The following is a 16,316-nucleotide window of genomic DNA, read 5'->3' as shown; positions in this document are numbered from 1 at the left end:
TTGGTTTGAAATATCAAAATAAACTCCACACAGTATTAGCTAGAAGGAAGAAAGGTTGGAAGGAAATGAACATTAGCTGTTGGCTACTCCAGGTACTGTGCTTGGCATGTATCATCTCATTTGTTTCTAAAACTATTTGATAAGATGTACATTATGTAATTTTTATAAAGAAAACTAATGCCAGAACACAGAGTTAGTGAATGTTGGAGGAAGAATTTAGATTCAGAGTTGTGTGTTTTAATGCCTATGGTAATTCTATCAATTGGGATTTTTTTTTCACAAAATAATAGGAATTTATTGCAGTGGCACCTGATAGCTCACAGAACTGGTGGGAAGAACTGGAAAGTCAATTTATAAAAAGACAGATATGCCGATCTTGCCAAGGGTCTAGGAATCAGGAATGTTTGTGCCCTTGTTGGTCAAATTCGAAGTCCTCGTTCAGCCCTTCTAACTTAGACCAGAGGATTTCTACCTGAACTTGCCTTCACAGTCCCAGAAGGCACTGGGTAGGAATTCCTTAGGAAGAAGTCAGAGGCTATTGTTGCAAAAGTGTGTGTGTGTGTGTATGTCTAGAAAGGATGAATCTTGGGTTGTCTAGAAATGCCCCAGTTTTCTGCCTGTTGTCCTGACATCACCATCACCACCACCATCATCATCATCATCATCAAATAATTTTCATTCTTAAAAATGTCCTAGTTGGGGGGATAAATTCTGAATGGCACCCCACATGCACAACACTATTACTTATCTGGGGCCTCGGGTGGGGCTGAAATGGGGCATTTCATTAGACAGGGAAGGCACTGAAGAGTTGTTTAACGTCAGATCTGTTTTTGATTCAATTTCTGGTACTAAATTCTCGAGTCATTTTTTTTTTAATCTGGTTGGTTAGTGCCTAGTTCTACCAGAGAGAAATTATACATGCCCTTTGCTGATGGAGAATTATGCTGTTTCTATGCAACAGTCTGGTTCTCTCTGTTAAGAGGGACTAGTGTGATGGACTCAGGAAAAACTTCCAAGCTCTGTGTGGAGACACTATCCCCAGCACACATATCAGGTGGATATAGCCATGAATAGGTCCTGTATATTCAAATTCCTAAATATCTTTTGAATCCATCTCCATTTTTCTAGCTTCACTGCTAGTGCCTTGGATCAAGCTTCACCTGGCTGTCCTTGGGGTTATTACAGAGCCTTCTGATTGGCACCTGGACTTCCATGTTGCCTTCAGCCAGTGCACTCACCACATAGCAGTCGGTAATCTTTCTAAGACGCAAGCCTGACTATGTCAGCTCCCCTGCTTGGCTGGCCTCCTGTTGCTCTTGGTTTGGGTCCACAGGGCCTGCCAGCCCTGTGTGCTCTTTATTTTCTACCTTGTGCCTCTTTCCTTCCAGTTATCTGGGACTCAGGCCTTTTGAAGATGATGTTCCTTCTGTCTAATCTCTCTCTGTTTCCCCATTCCCAGTGATCTTGCTTTTCATTACCTCTTAGCTTAGCACCTATAAAAACCATCTTACTAACAGTCCCTCTGCAAGACTGCTTACCTCCATGCCAGATGCCACACTGAAGGCCTCATGGAGCATCTCACTTGGCCCCCTCAGCAGTCCTGGTAGGGAGTCTCTGCTGTTATTAGTATCCCCATTTCACAGATCAGGAGGTTGGGTACGGTGATGATGATTGCCCTCAGGAGGCACAGTTAGAAGGGGTTGGACCCCAGAAAAGCAGAGCCTTTCCTTTGAGCCCTGTGCTGCTTGGCTTTTTAGCAATAAAACCTTTGTTTCCTTCCGTCTCCAGTCTCCTCTAGGTGCTGCTTCCATAGCGGGGAACTTTCACTGCTCTGTGCTCTGATGGCCTATTGCTTTCTTTTTTTTTTTTCCTTCTGAGGAGTAAGTCTCATGAGTTTAGTGGCTCATGAGTTTAGTGGCTGGGTCATTCTTTCTCTCTCATGTCAGCCTAGCTCATACCATACAGCAGGTAACAAGTGTGGACTGAATGCATGATCACAACAAAGATGTTGGCATTGAGGTCTTCACTGGTTAGCAGATGCTTCTTCCCCCCCACCTCCAGACCTGGATCCTCGGTTGTCTTCCATCACCACTGAGCCAGGAGCTGTTTCCCATGCCTTAGCTTTCCATAGCTCCTCCTCTAGGGTTTGCCTGGAATATTTCCTCTTGTTTCTCTCAGCTAATTCTCATTCTTGCTTCGAATCCCATTTGTACATTAGTCTTGCAGATTCTCTTGGTTTTGGCTAACGAGATAAGCTTGAGAGTAAACACAGGAAGGGTCCTTAAGAGGCAGAGGTGTACCTTTCTTCTTATTTTTCCTTCCCTCTATTGTCAAAGGTGTAGGCTGGTAGTGCTCAGTAAAGCATCTGGTCCCCTGAGGATCAGAGCTAACCTCCAGAGATGGTGACATGACGTGCTAGTAGAATCCTGAGCCTTAGGCAACTTTGTGTTGCTACTTCAGTGTTATGGTTTAGATGTGATGTTCCCCAAAAGCTCACATGTGAGACAACGCAAGAAGATTTGGAGGAGAAATGATTGGGTTATAGCCTTAACCTAATCAGTGAATGGGATTAACTGAGTGATAACTGGAGGCAGGTGGGGTGTGGCTGGAGGAAGTGGTTTATTGCAGGGCGAGGCTATGGAGTATATATTTTGTATCTGGAGAGTGGGGGGTCTCTCTCTCTGCTTTCTGATCATCATGTGAGCTGCTTCCCTCTGCCACAGTTTTCCACCATAATGTTCAGCCTCACCTTGAGCCCTGAGGAATAGAGTCTGCTGTGTATGAATTAAGGCCTCTGAAACCCATAAACTTTTCCTTCTCTACAATTGTTTTGGTCAGATCTTTTAGTCACAGCAGTGAAAAAGCTGACTAAACATTCATCATCCCTAGATGTCTGCTGTTCGCTGATTTTATGTTGGTGAGCAATATGCACTCTTATCGTTAGCTTCTCTGTGCTATATAGCCAAACCCAATCCCATCTAGTAAACTGGTCCAAGGGAGACTCTACGCTATTGAACAGTCTTGAGAAATGGGGTGGTGACTCCAGGTAGCAGGTGGCAGCTGTTATTTAAAATATATTTAAAAGATAATCTTCTATAGCAAAGATTGTCTCCTAAGAGTGCACCTTAAGTTCTCAGCACGACTCTGGCACGAATTTTCCATATACCTGTGAAAAATATACCTTTCAGGACCTCATTTTTACACTGGGGATGACTGGTAGGTAGATGGACCATAATTTTAAAAAGGTGTCTAGTGTCAAAAGTCAAGTCTCCAAGATGAGAACTGCCGAAGACAAAGATCTGGACAAAAACCAAAACAGACCAACAAAAAGGAAAACCTGACCCTGATCTTGGTGTGAACAGTTCTCACATTTTTTTTTCTGAGGTCGGCAGTGTGGTGTCCCCTGCCCTTTCCCAGATACGCTGTCCGAATCCTCTTTTCAGCCTTGCAAGTGCAGGAAACAGGAAGCAGGGTGTTTTGGCTGGAGCAAACATCAGTGCTGTTGGCGAGTGATAGCTCTGACCCTGAAGTTCAATCTTCAGGTTTCTCTTGGTCTGAGCTTGCTCCCCTGGCTGCCCTGGATTCCATCTCCATCAACCCCAATAAAAATTATCTTCCTCTAATGAGCTCCTTAGGCAAAGCCTTAGGACTACCTAAGTCCTGGGTTCATACCTATATCTTCCTACCCACCACTGTTGTGTAAGTTGCCTGCTCTTTCAGGTTTTCCTGACTTGCATTTGATCTGAGTCCGTGGGAGTGTGTGTGTGTGTGTGTGTGCATGTAAGTTTGTGAGTGTTTGGGGGTGTAGAGAGAAGACAAGGATGAGAGGAAGGGTGTTTAAATGTAATTTTCCTGGTTTCACATCCTTATTCTGGGTAGTCCTGCACCTTGCTCTCTATTTTGGATTTCTCTGCACTAGAAAGTGTCCCATCCTGCTGTACCTGGGTCATCCAGCCTGTAGGCTGATAACAATATTCCCCCCACCCCCATTCTCAACCATCAATGTCTCCATGGTGAACATTGATAATCCATCCCTGTCTTCCTTTCTTCTGAAATGAGTAATATCCCACAAATTAGTTTCAAGCTTGTCCTGTAAGCACCCTTTACTGGTGAATTAAAGTTGCCCCCAAACTGCATTGATTGGCTCTTGTCTCCCCAGGACCTGTGCCTCGTGTTGCACTGAGCAGCCAGTGTGTGCTAGACATAATGGAAGGTGAACTAGCGCACTCCAGAGAAGTGCTTAAATGAGTTTCCTCGTCTGCGCAGGCTCCTGTGATCTTTATGGTTCAACTCCTTTTAGGATGCTCTTTCCATGTGGAAAATAACTCTGGAATTGGGATTAGGTGAATTGATTTGAAGGTCATGTGAGCAAGAGTGATTTGAGAAATGTAACCTGCTGGTGGTAGAGAGAGCCCAGGATCCAGATTTGGGTTCAAAGTGCAGATTCTGTCATTGTTCTTGGGCAAATGCATGGAGTGGTTTTTCTAATTTTCCTTAATAATAAAACAAAGATGAGACTAATACTTAGCACCCAGGCCATGAATGGGTGAACCCCCAGTAGAAGCAGTATGGCTTTGGGACAGGAAACCCCATCTATTGAATCCCTGCTCTTCCTCTTGTAGACTAACATATCTTAGGAAAATATTTGAAGGCTGAGTTTTCATGTCCTTATGTATTAAATTATATTAATAACTTATATTTCAGAGAGGTTGTAGTGAGACACATGGATAAATGTGCTGTAGTAATTATGGAGAATTAGTATTATCACTGAGAATGATAATAATAGCTTTCTTTCAACTCCAACCTTACAATTGCTCCTAACTGCATGCTGATGATACATGTCCCTCTCAATGCTCAATTGTTAATGACCCCTTTGGTGCACATTGATCATTCTTCCCCACTGTCTTTTCCTCCCTTTCCACGGGCCAAAAGACCCAGCAGTGCTATTAGGTGCATTTTGGCTTCTGCCTGCTGAACAGTGAGGACAGGGTGGCTTCTACATAGATCATACATCAATGAGTGACAGCATACGATGTGAATGCCACCATCTTGAATGTTGCAGTGTACAACCTATGTAGTGACCTTGGCATCTACACATCTATCCACAGATCACCAGATTTCCTCCCTCTAGAGTGGTATTAAGGCAAACGGCCCAGTTTGTTGACAGTGTTTTTTCAGTGTTGGAGGTTATATCGCAGAATTTTCCTCATCTGATTCATCAAGGGACACCACAACCAAGATAGCATGTAGAGAAAAGAACTGTGAACAAGCTAAAATCTAGGAGACTGAAATCTAGAAGCACATCGGTAAAACCAGGCAGTTGCCTAAGTCAAGGAGCCTGAAATAGCTCTCAAAGTTATGTGGAGGGTATGATACATGTCCCTCTCAATGCTCAATTGTTAATGACCCCTTTGGTGCACATTGATCATTCTTCCCCACTGTCTTGAGCATAATATATATACAAGAAGAACAGCCAGTATATAGGACACACTGTCACAGTTTACTATCTGGACCAGACAATGTTAGTTTGAGATTTACCTTAGTGTTTAGGCCAACTTGTAATGAACCATGAACCTGTCAAGTCCAAGGGCCAGGAAACTCAGCCTCGTTCTTACATGGACTGAATTTTGTCTCTTCCAAGTCCATATGTTGGAATCCTATCTTTGATGTGACTGAATTTGGGCAAAGGACTTTAAGAAAGTAATTTAAGGTGAACTGAAGTCATAGGGTGGGTCCTAATCCAATAGGATAAGTGACCTTGTACTAAGAAGAAAGAGATCTTTTTCTCTCTCTGCTCTGTGCAAACATATGAAAAGGGGGCCCTACGCAGGCCAGGAAGAGAGCCCTCACCAGAATCTGACCATGCTGGCACTCTGATCTTGGACTTGTAGCCTCCAGAACTGCACAAAAATAAATTTGTATTATTTAATCCTCCCAGTCTGTGGTATTTTGTTATGGCAACTGGGCCAGATGACAATTCTGTAATAGAAATAATTAAGTAATAATTATTCTCTCTGGTCAAAGAAGACTGGAATGGACACAACAGGGCTGGAATGGTGGCCTTGTAGAATCATTGAGAAGCCAGCATCCTATCTTTCTGTTCCAAGGCTTCCATCACAAGGTTACCTTGTGGTCCAAGATGGTGGTTGGAATTCTAGTTGTTATAGCAGCATCTCAGGGAACAGGATGGAGGACAGAAGAGAAGACAAAAGCCAGTGACCTCCCTGACTGAGTCAGCTCCTTTAAGGAAATTCTCCTGGAAGCTCCACACATTCTGCTAACCATCTTTGGCCAAAATGAGTCTGTAGTCATTTCTAATTGTAAAGGAGATGAGGAAATTTGGAATTTCAGCTGGATACATTTCTTCCCCCAATACAATTGGACCCTTGTTTCTCATATCTTCATCAGTGTACATAATGGACGCATTACAGCCTCTACCACAAGGGCTTTTGCATATTTCTATCTTTTTTTATCTTTATTTTTGTTTATTTATTTTCATGTGTGTTGAGAATTGAACCCAGTGCCTCACATGTGTGATGCAAGTGCTCTGCCACTGAGCCACAACCCAGCCCTTGCATATCTCTTGATACAACTTCTTTTGTTGTGAGTTATCCTTCTTAAAAGAAATGGGCAGGCACAAGTGAATGTGCTGGGCACAGAGTTATGCTCAACAAAGACCCACTGGGTGATGGGATAAGAATGACTGTTAAGCCATTACACCAATTGAAGGGCAGGGGAAATGTGAGCTCCTCTTTCTGAAGCTGTGGTGGTCAGGGCCAGAACAAACACTCTCTGCTGTGTCAGCCTGGCTTCAGAGAGCCCAGCTGTTCCAAGAACTCAGCATGGGTCAGAACCTGATCTTTCCTCTGTTGCTGCTTGGAATGATGGTTCTCCATTAGTACATTGTGCAAAGTGGCTACTGGTGCTATAGGAAAGAAAGCTGTGACTCATGAAATCACTTCTTAGCCAGAATCATATTAAGCTCAAGTAACAAGCCAGTGACTTTTTAAAAACCTATATTCCACAACTATTCTTGCCAGTGATTTCTCAGGAAAACTTGGCCTTGACCTGGCATACTGGTGCATATGAATTGTGCAAACTTTTTAGGGTCATTCAATACATGGAAGAGCCAAACCAGATGGGTTAGATCATTAGAAGTTCAGCTATGTTGATTTATGCTTTGAAATGTCAATCATTACTATAGAAAAAATTAATGCACATATACTGTACCAAAAATTTTTTGATGAACACCCCCAAGAATGTTTGGTTTTGCTTACTATTTGGTGAAGGGGATACGATGTGTATGGTAGAACTAACCAAGGTGAGGGGGGGCTCTCGAACAGAAGTGCTGAGGAGCAGATTAGCAGGAGGGGAGTTTGGGGAAAGCTTCATGGAGAGTTTGCCTGGGATGATGGGGAAGCTTTTGACCCAGGGAGATATGGGTCTAGAGGATTGGAGATGCACTCACTAGGAAAGGAACAGCACCAGGAAAGACCTGGAGAGAAGGCAGCCATTGTCCTCAGAAGCTGCTGAGAAAGGCTGCGCTCTGCAGGTGTGAACAGGTACCCTGGGGAAAAAGGCACACAAGCCAAGAAGCCTTGGAAAATGCCAGAGTCTAACTAAATATTAGCCTATCACAGGCTCCGAGAAGGCCCTTCCTCTAAAGGCAAACTGACATTTATTTAATTTTATTAAACAAGCAAACAAATTTATATTAGTAGGAGAGACCTTTTTTTTTTTTTTACCTGGCGCGACTATTTCGTAAAAGCTTTCCTGTAAGATTAGCTTGGAAAATATTGATATGCGTGGCATATCAATATCATATTGATATGATAGGCTTGAGGCTCTATAAATGCTACCTAACAGTGATGATTCTGCTAAACCTAATAAAAGAAAAAAAAATAATTTTGGCTGGAACACAAGGAACGTAAGTGTAGTTTTGAAAACTAATGTTGGTAAGGCTGACTGGAATCATACTGAGAACAGCCTTGAATGCTTACATGTAGTAACTCTCCAAAGAAACAACAAACTGTGTGTGCGTGTGTGTGCGCGCGCGTGCATGCAAGCGCGTTCAATATATTGTTATATGCATGTATCTGGTTCACATGATTACGGAGTCTGAGAGGTCCCTTGATCTACTGTCTGCAGCTGGAGATCCAAGACTGCTGTTGATGTAGTTTGAAGGGCTGAGAGCCGGAGATCCCAGGGTGCAGATCCCAATTGCGGACAAAGGCCTGGAGCACTGAGGCAGGAGAAGGCAGATGTACTGCTCTACAGTCAGGCAGAGTGAGTCCAGCCCTCACTTGTTCTGTTTAAAGGATTGGGGATAAGGGCCACCTGCTTCCTCAGTCTACAGATTCAGATGCTAATCTCTTCCAGAAACACCCTCACAAACACATCCAGAAATGGTGTCTAATTAGATAATTTGGGCATCCCATGGCAAGATGACACATAAAATCAACACCCACACCATGCTGAGGTGTTCAGATTTTATTTGGTAGACAGAATAATGCCTGTTACTGTCACACATGTGAAATATAACCTGCATAGTTCTTTTTTTTTCATGATCACTTATTGTTAAGAAGATAAATACTTGGATTAGACTTTCTGGAACTTAAAGATCAATACACTTCACTATGACTGTGTTTGGAGTCTGTAAGAAATAGCTTAGGTTTCAATCATGAATTCAGATGAATGTTTGCTTAAACCAATTGATCAATATACGAGTTAACTAAAGTAATTACCTCTGAAGCAAGAATTGAGGACAGGCAATTGGTGTAGGTAGGTGATCAGGTAGAATAGAGGAGGTAAAAGCTGACTTGGGTCTGGGAAGATGGAGACTGCCTCTGGGGGATTGAAATGCTAACATCTCCACCCTTTACCAAGGTTACCTGCCTATGCTGTTCCTCCCAGAGGCTGTTAATGAAGCACTCTGGGCTCCCTTCCCACTTGCTCATTTGCCTCTCACCTTCTCCCCCTGCCCCATCCCCTGGCCAAAGGCAGGATGGGGAGAGATAAGGGCAAAGGACAGCACGAGAACAAAGAGGATCTAAAATTTATAAAAGGGGCAGGACATTCCCACTTCTTTGGATATCAACTCTGGGTCCCCTTCTCTGTGGAGAAGTCTGTCTACTATTTTTTAAATAAAACTTGGTTTCTATGCCTGTGGATATGGAATTTGTGACAGTTGTATTACTGCCACAATTTTGATGCTCATGTGAAATTCAGACTGATCAAAAGAAGTGGTAGTTTAAAGGGAACCCCACCCATGCATGGAAGGAGAGCAAGCCTTTAAATCTGTCAAGAACACACTTTTGAATCAAATCAGATCCAGGGGTAAAAGTCAGGATAATCCATGATCTCACACACATACATATGTACATGGATATTCATACACGTGAATACACATATTTCTTATTTGCACAGTTTACTACAGTTCTTCTTGGTTAGGAGGCTTTCTGCGTCGTCCCTCCAGCAACTCAGGGATTCAACCACCTTGTGTTTATCAGATGGCTTCAAGTCTGGCTGGTGTCTTCAGCAGGCAGATGAGAAAAATGAAGCACAAGGAAAGCAAACTGCTCCAGTCACTTTGGCCTGGAAGAACCCGTAATTTTTTCTTGCCTTCCATTGGCTACAACCCCAAATGCATGGCCTCCTCCAGATGCAGAGTGTTGGAACATCATTAACTGTGTTTCCAGGAAGAGAAGACTGTTTTGCTGAGCGTGAGGTGTCTCTGCTTATTACTGTACTACTCAGACTTACATACTAGTCCAGAGGCCGGAAAGGGTTCCAGGTGCAGAATTCTTTCTTCTTTATCCAAATTCTATTGTTCATCCAGAAAGAAACTAAAAAGAAATGATCCTCAAAGTTTTTTCTCCTTTATACACCAAAAATATTTTGAAAAATTATATACCCCTTTACATACTTCTTAAATGGACATAATTCTTTTCTTCATAAATTTAAATAGCTTCAAAGGATGAAACTTCTAACGTATCATAAATATTGAACATTTTAATATAAAATAGCGCATCACTCTTTTAAATGAATCTAGTGGCATATAGAAGTCACAGTCATTTGACATCGAATATCGTCTAATTAAAGAAAATAAAATAATATGAATAGGCTTTTATTTAGTAGTAGGAAATGCTACATCATATTTTTTCATGTTAAATATCATATTTCTATTCTATTCCTATTACAAAATCTTCTTATTGCAATGCCACATTTTAATGCTTATTTTAAAGGTGTTTATTGATAACCTATGAAATAATTCTGCAAAAGAAAATATGTTTAAAAATTGCAATGATTTTTTTTTTAGCATGACTCTGATGCTCAAAGTTTCAAAACAAATATCTTTTGATTGAGTTATCATTACATTTATCAGTTCGCAATTGATAAAAATAACGTATGTGCAGATACTGTACATTTTCCATATTACCACGGAAGTAAAAGACTATTAGAAATGCTTTTATTAATGATAAACATGGGGTGGAGGTTACTTTTGTTTATTCATGGAGGCTCTGCAGCTACCAGCATTTTTCAGGTGTCTCTTTGGTGCCTTGCGCTGGTTGCATCTTTGTATGGCTGAGAAGTGTCTTATTTTGCTGAATGGATAAAGAACAGGAGGGGCTGGGGAGGAGAATGGGCCTGCTGCTTAAGGTGTTTTCTCACACAGATCAATCTTACGAAAGCATACCCATTGATAATTGTGGATCTGGAACTTGTTTTCTCTAAAACTATTTTATTCATGCCCACGTATGTCAGGAAGGTCTTTGCGACCAGTTAGCCCGGTTTGAAGACTGCTGGTGTCTGGAAAAGAAACCCACCTTTGGATCCAGATGCCTCCTTTTGCTCATAGTTTGGCTGGATTCTCCTCAATAAGTTACTTAACCTTAAGATACTTGGTCTACTATTTCAAAAAACTTTGGGGCCTGCCTAGCCACCCACAGTTTGATTCCCAGGTATCCTCCTGGGCTGGATGTGATTGTCAAACTGGGCTGCATTTGTTACTGACTGTAGCCACTGGTATCTTTCCCAAGCCATAGATTCTGCAGCAGTCTCCTCTCCCTTTTTCAAACAGATTTATGAAATTAATCTTTGACCTTTGTGACAACTGGAAAGTAACATAGATGAAGAGAATGAAGCTTTCTGGCATTTCTTTTTTCTCTATTTTTTTTTTCTTTTTTGGCTTGATTAGATACTTGGTTTCCACAGCTTGCATGACTAATTCTGTGCTTCAGTGACTCTCTCATAACCTTAGCATGTAAAGACGGAAAAATTCCCCCCACATTTTCAGGAGACATTTATTACAGACTGTTTTATACGTCTGGTCAGAATGGGCTAACTGATTTTTCACAAGAACAGAATTTGGCAGGAAGCCTGGCCTCCTTTAGTCCCCCTCTTGCCAAAATCACTCTAGAGCCAGCTTGCAGGCTGCGTGACGTCCCACTTGAGGCTGGGTTGAGAAATGGCTGGGGTGAGAGTAACCCTTTCACCTACAACCGGAAACAAGTTCCTCATGGAGTTGGAGGATCCTTCCCCACTGGAGTTGCAGGAAACGCAGGGGAAAACTTAGTGGTTCTTTCTCTCTGGAAAGAGAATGATGATATGATACATGGAAGACTGGGAAGGGCACAGAGAAACCAGGCCACGTCCATCCTCTTGCTGGGAAGGATTGCACAGGAATATGGCCACTGACCTTCTCCATCACGCCTCCCAAGGTCCCCCATTTTACCTGGCCCCACTGGGCTCCTAGCACTGCATCACTTCCTTCCCACTTCAGTGTGGCCATTTGCTCGTCACCCGAAGGTTCAGCCCCGCTCTGCCGCCCAGGGAAACTACTGACAAGAGGCAGGAGGTCCATAAGCCACAAAAGGGGTTTAAACACGGGTGTGTTCGGATCAGATTTCGTTTTCGATTTACTGCTCTGGCTGCAGCTGTGTGGGGGCTCTGGTTACGCTGGGGTGATAAAGTTGTTATTCTGCTGCGGAAACACAATGAGTTTTACATGTGTGTGCCTGTGTTCTGTGGTGAACCCTGACAGCCCCCGGGGTGCCGCGGAAGGCTGCTGTTGTCATCTTTTGTTGGAGATGGACAAACCAGGCTGAGTTTCTGAAAACCGCTATTTATGAGAGAGTGTTCCCTGAGCCAGCTTGGTAGGCACTGGGCTCTGGACTCGGACGGTCCAGGGACTGGTCACCCGCACTCAGTCTATTGTGTGATTGATCTTGGGCCAGTTTCCAAGCTTCTCCCAGCTTGTTCTTATCTGGAGGGCACTAGTGTCCACTGCACAGGATTATTGACAAATAAGTGTCTGGTCCATGTAATTATTACATTGTCTGTTTCCTTTGCTGAATCAGGGCTGAAGATAGAATGCAGAAGGCTCAGGTCTGAGGAAGACAAGAACTGGGAGGTGGGCATGGAGAGGTGGGGGTGAAAGGTATAAAGTGCCATGTTGGATGGACAGAGATTATGCAGTTTTGATTGAGAATGAGTCTTTGGTTCTATTTGCCTTGATTCTAGCTCAAAAGTCCCAATTGGTGGCCCAAGTTTGGTAATGCCTGAAAAACTTTTTTTTTTTTTTAAGCTCTCAAGATTAGTTGAATCTAAGTAATAATGGCTAGTTTCTTCAGGTGGGTATACTAGCCAGTGTTTCCCAGAAAAATAAAACTGGATGGGGGGAGGGAGAGAGGCAGGGGGAGGGTATATACAGAGACAGAGAGGGAGAGGAGGGAGATTGAGATTCATTATTTCAAGGGACTGGCTCACATGATTGTAGAAGAAAAATTCAAAATCTGCAGGGTTAGCAGACAGGCTGGAGACCCAGGAAAAGAGTTACAATCTGAGTCTAATAGAGTCTGCTGTCAGAACTCCTTTACATGGTGGAGATCAGTGTTTGTTTAACTGACTGGACAAGGCCCACCTGCATTATGATGGTAATCTGCTTCTCTCAAAGTTCACTAATTTGAATGTTCAGCTCATCCAACAAACACCTTCACAGAAGCAGCAGAATAATATTTGACCAAATATCTGGGCACCACGGCCTGGGGAAAGGGACACATACAATTAACCATCCCAGGGGGCATTCGGGAGAGCAGACTGCAACCTGATTGTCTTACACCTGACCCACGCCCTTGACTCAGGCATGTTTTGAGGTCGTGGTCCTTACTCTAGCATCGCTCTTCGTGATTCTTCTGAGATTCCATCATCAGACCCAGTGTACGATAAAGGTGATCTTGCGTCTCCAGTCATGGGCTGGCTGGAGGACATCTGTCATCTGCAAGGCATGCTGGGATCTTTGAGTTGGATGGATGCGCTGTAACTCATATCAGCTTAAGGGAGAGGTATGTTGAGATGTGACAACATGGCCCTGGGATGGAGGGGAAGCCTGATGACAACACCTGGGTGCTGGGAAACCTGACAGGAGCACCTGCCCCATAGGACAAAGTCGGGACTGAACCCACAGTGTCCCAAGAATGTGGCAAGCTCTTGGGTGTTTGGGCAGGTGTGTTCAGACAGGGAGGTCCACTCAGTGATTGAGGCACCCTCGAGTGGGGAAGCCAGGATGTCGGTCACAGCTTCTGGCGCTGAGAAATCAGTTTCTTCACAGCAGGCTCTGGGCAGGGGCAGGGGGTGTGCTGGGTGTAGGTTTTCACGCACAAAACTTGGGTTTAGAGAAGAGTTTAACTTCAGTGGAAACTGACATGGGACCTGGGCCCAGGAAAGGGCCAGAGCATATGTCAGGAGCCAGACTAAAGGCTTCTGTGGCTTAGAGGCCACACGGTGAGCCCCAGGTCATCCCAGTGAGATTGGTTCCAGATTATAGGCAGCAAGATTTATCAGAGCTTCTCTGCTGTGGCCGAGGCTGCTGCCCTGGTCTGGGCTGACAGGGGATGGAGGTAAGGGCTGATAGAGACAGATGCCATTGTTGACTGTGACGTGCAGGCAACAAGGCCCTCTTGTCCCCAGGTGGGGGCATGTGTGTGATGCCATGGGAAGGGCATGAGATCCTTGGGCAATGGCACATTTCTCCATGAGATGGCGCTCTGAGTTCACTTTGCATGTGGTTGTGGTTTCGCTTTGATTGAAAAAAAAATGCATACTGTAAATTATACTGTTTTAGAGTTCTTAGAAATGCGACTTGTCTGTCCTAATTTACAGAGCAGATTTCATGCACTTTCACAATTCTTAGGGGATCATATTTCTGATAGCTATTTTTTTCCTCTGGGATGTTCTAACCGAGGGAGGTAGGGAGAGGGTGATTATCTCTTGCTCCAGCATTGCTGGATCCCAGCCCTCCCCAGCAGCTCACACTCTAGCTGGAATGGAAGATCCCTCTACTTCTCTGATACAAGGTACCTTCAGACCGGCTATGCTAAAGACATAAACAATATGGTATTATAGGTTGAGGGAGGAAAAGACCAATTGTGTCTGGGAGATTCTTGAGGAAAGGTTGATGCATCAATAGACCATGCAGGAAGGTTAATTTTTAAGGTGGAAAGTACTTTTTCTGAAGACTGAGTCGTAATGGTAAGGGCATCCCAAACAACCCAGGTCTCCCTATGAGAACATTGCTCAGGGCAGACCTTTTCCCAAGAGCTGTGTGAGATGGAGACCTCATTTGTGAGCCTAATGAACAATATATGGGATGGAGGACACAAGCTTACAACATCCAGAAAGCACCTCAATCCCTGGAGGGGGAAGGGCCAGGGAAATACAAAAGTTGGGCTCTGGGAATTGGGAAGAACACACTCTTTTGAAGCTTTTTCAGGCAGACATTAATAAGAGGTAGTAGAAATGCATATTCTGGGAATCAGTAATTAATAGCACATCTACATCATACTTGATGGTTTAGGAAGCAGAATCACAGTGTAGGAATTTTTGATGTTTCTGTTTAACAGATGAGGAAGCAGATGCTGAGAAAAGGGATGTGAGTTAATTTAAGTTCACGTAAATAGTGGCCCAATTTCTAGTGAAAGAATGAGTCTGAAAGAAATGATCTCTTTTTAACCACTTGTGAAATTTGCATCTTTCTTTCTTCAGTGAACCTTGATTAAACATCTACCCTGGGCAGATACTAGGAATCTGATGGTTCCTGACATAGCTCCTGATATCTGGGAGCTTCAGCCTAATGAGTGATTCTCAGTTGGGATGATTTTGCCCATAGGAAATGTTGGCTGATGTTTGAAAAGGGTTTTAGTTGTAATGGCTGGGAGGTGGGTGTCACTGTCACCTAGTGGGTATAGACAAGGATGCTCCTAAACATTGTACAACGAACAGGACAATAAAGGGCAATCTGGCTGCTGTAGTGAGTTTGGGCTGGTATGACAGTGTGCCGTAGACTAGGTGGCTTAAACCACAAACATTTACTTCTCATAGCTCCGGAGGCCAGGAAGTCAGGATGTCAACATTTGTGGGGTCTGGTGAAGGCCACTTCCTGACTTATAGACTTCATCCTCTCCCTGTATCAACACATGGCAGAGAGAGGAAGAGCTCTTGTCCCTTCATCTCTCTGTATGGGCACTAATCCTGTCACGGGGCTCCATCTTCATGACCTCAACTGGACCTAATGACTTCACAAAAGTCTTACCTCCAAATATTCACCTGATTGGGGATTAGGGATTTTGGAGGACACAGACGTGCAGCATATAACACTGGCTCAAACTGTCAAAAATATGGCAATTAAGATACTCTGATCTAGCTCATCATTCAGTCTATAAATTTTTTTGAGTGCCTGCAATGGACCAGGTACAGTCTGAGCACAGAGGATGTGTTTGTGAACAAGACAGAAATATTGACTCTTTCTGTCACTTTGCCTCTTGGTGCGGGGTAGAGTTAGGGGGAGGCTGACTTGAACATTATTACCAAGCCAATGAATTAGTAACTGGGGCAATATCAGGCCTGCTCTGTAGAAGGTCCAGATGTGTTGGTACAATTATGTGCAGCTGGGTGGTGGTGGCTTTAAGTTGGTTGATGTTTCTGAAGAGCTGATAATTAGGATTAATTTGAGTAGCACAGAGCCTTCCAATGAAAAGTGCGTTGGGTGGAAGGAATGGAAAAGTGCAATGGGTTGTGGGGCAGGGGAGAAGGGCTGGCATACTCAAGGGTCAGAAAGAAGGCCGGGGTGATGGAGATGAACTAGCAAGAGCAGTAGGGACTACAGCCATTAGGGCCTTGTTAGCCAAGATAAGGAGCCTGGAGTTTCTTCAAAGTCTTGCATGTGGCTGTTCTCACAGTAAACATGATAGGAGTCATGAAGAAAATAGAGTAGAGTCTTGGAGACAGAGTATCTTATAGGGGGGCAGCATTGAATCTGA

This window comes from Marmota monax, unplaced genomic scaffold, assembly GCF_021218885.2.
Source record: "Marmota monax isolate L192 unplaced genomic scaffold, Marmota_monax_Labrador192_F-V1.1 WCK01_AAM20220418_F8-fsc00003, whole genome shotgun sequence".
In the NCBI taxonomy this organism is placed as follows: Eukaryota; Metazoa; Chordata; class Mammalia; order Rodentia; family Sciuridae; genus Marmota; species Marmota monax.
Note: the sequence above shows the minus strand (reverse complement) of the source record.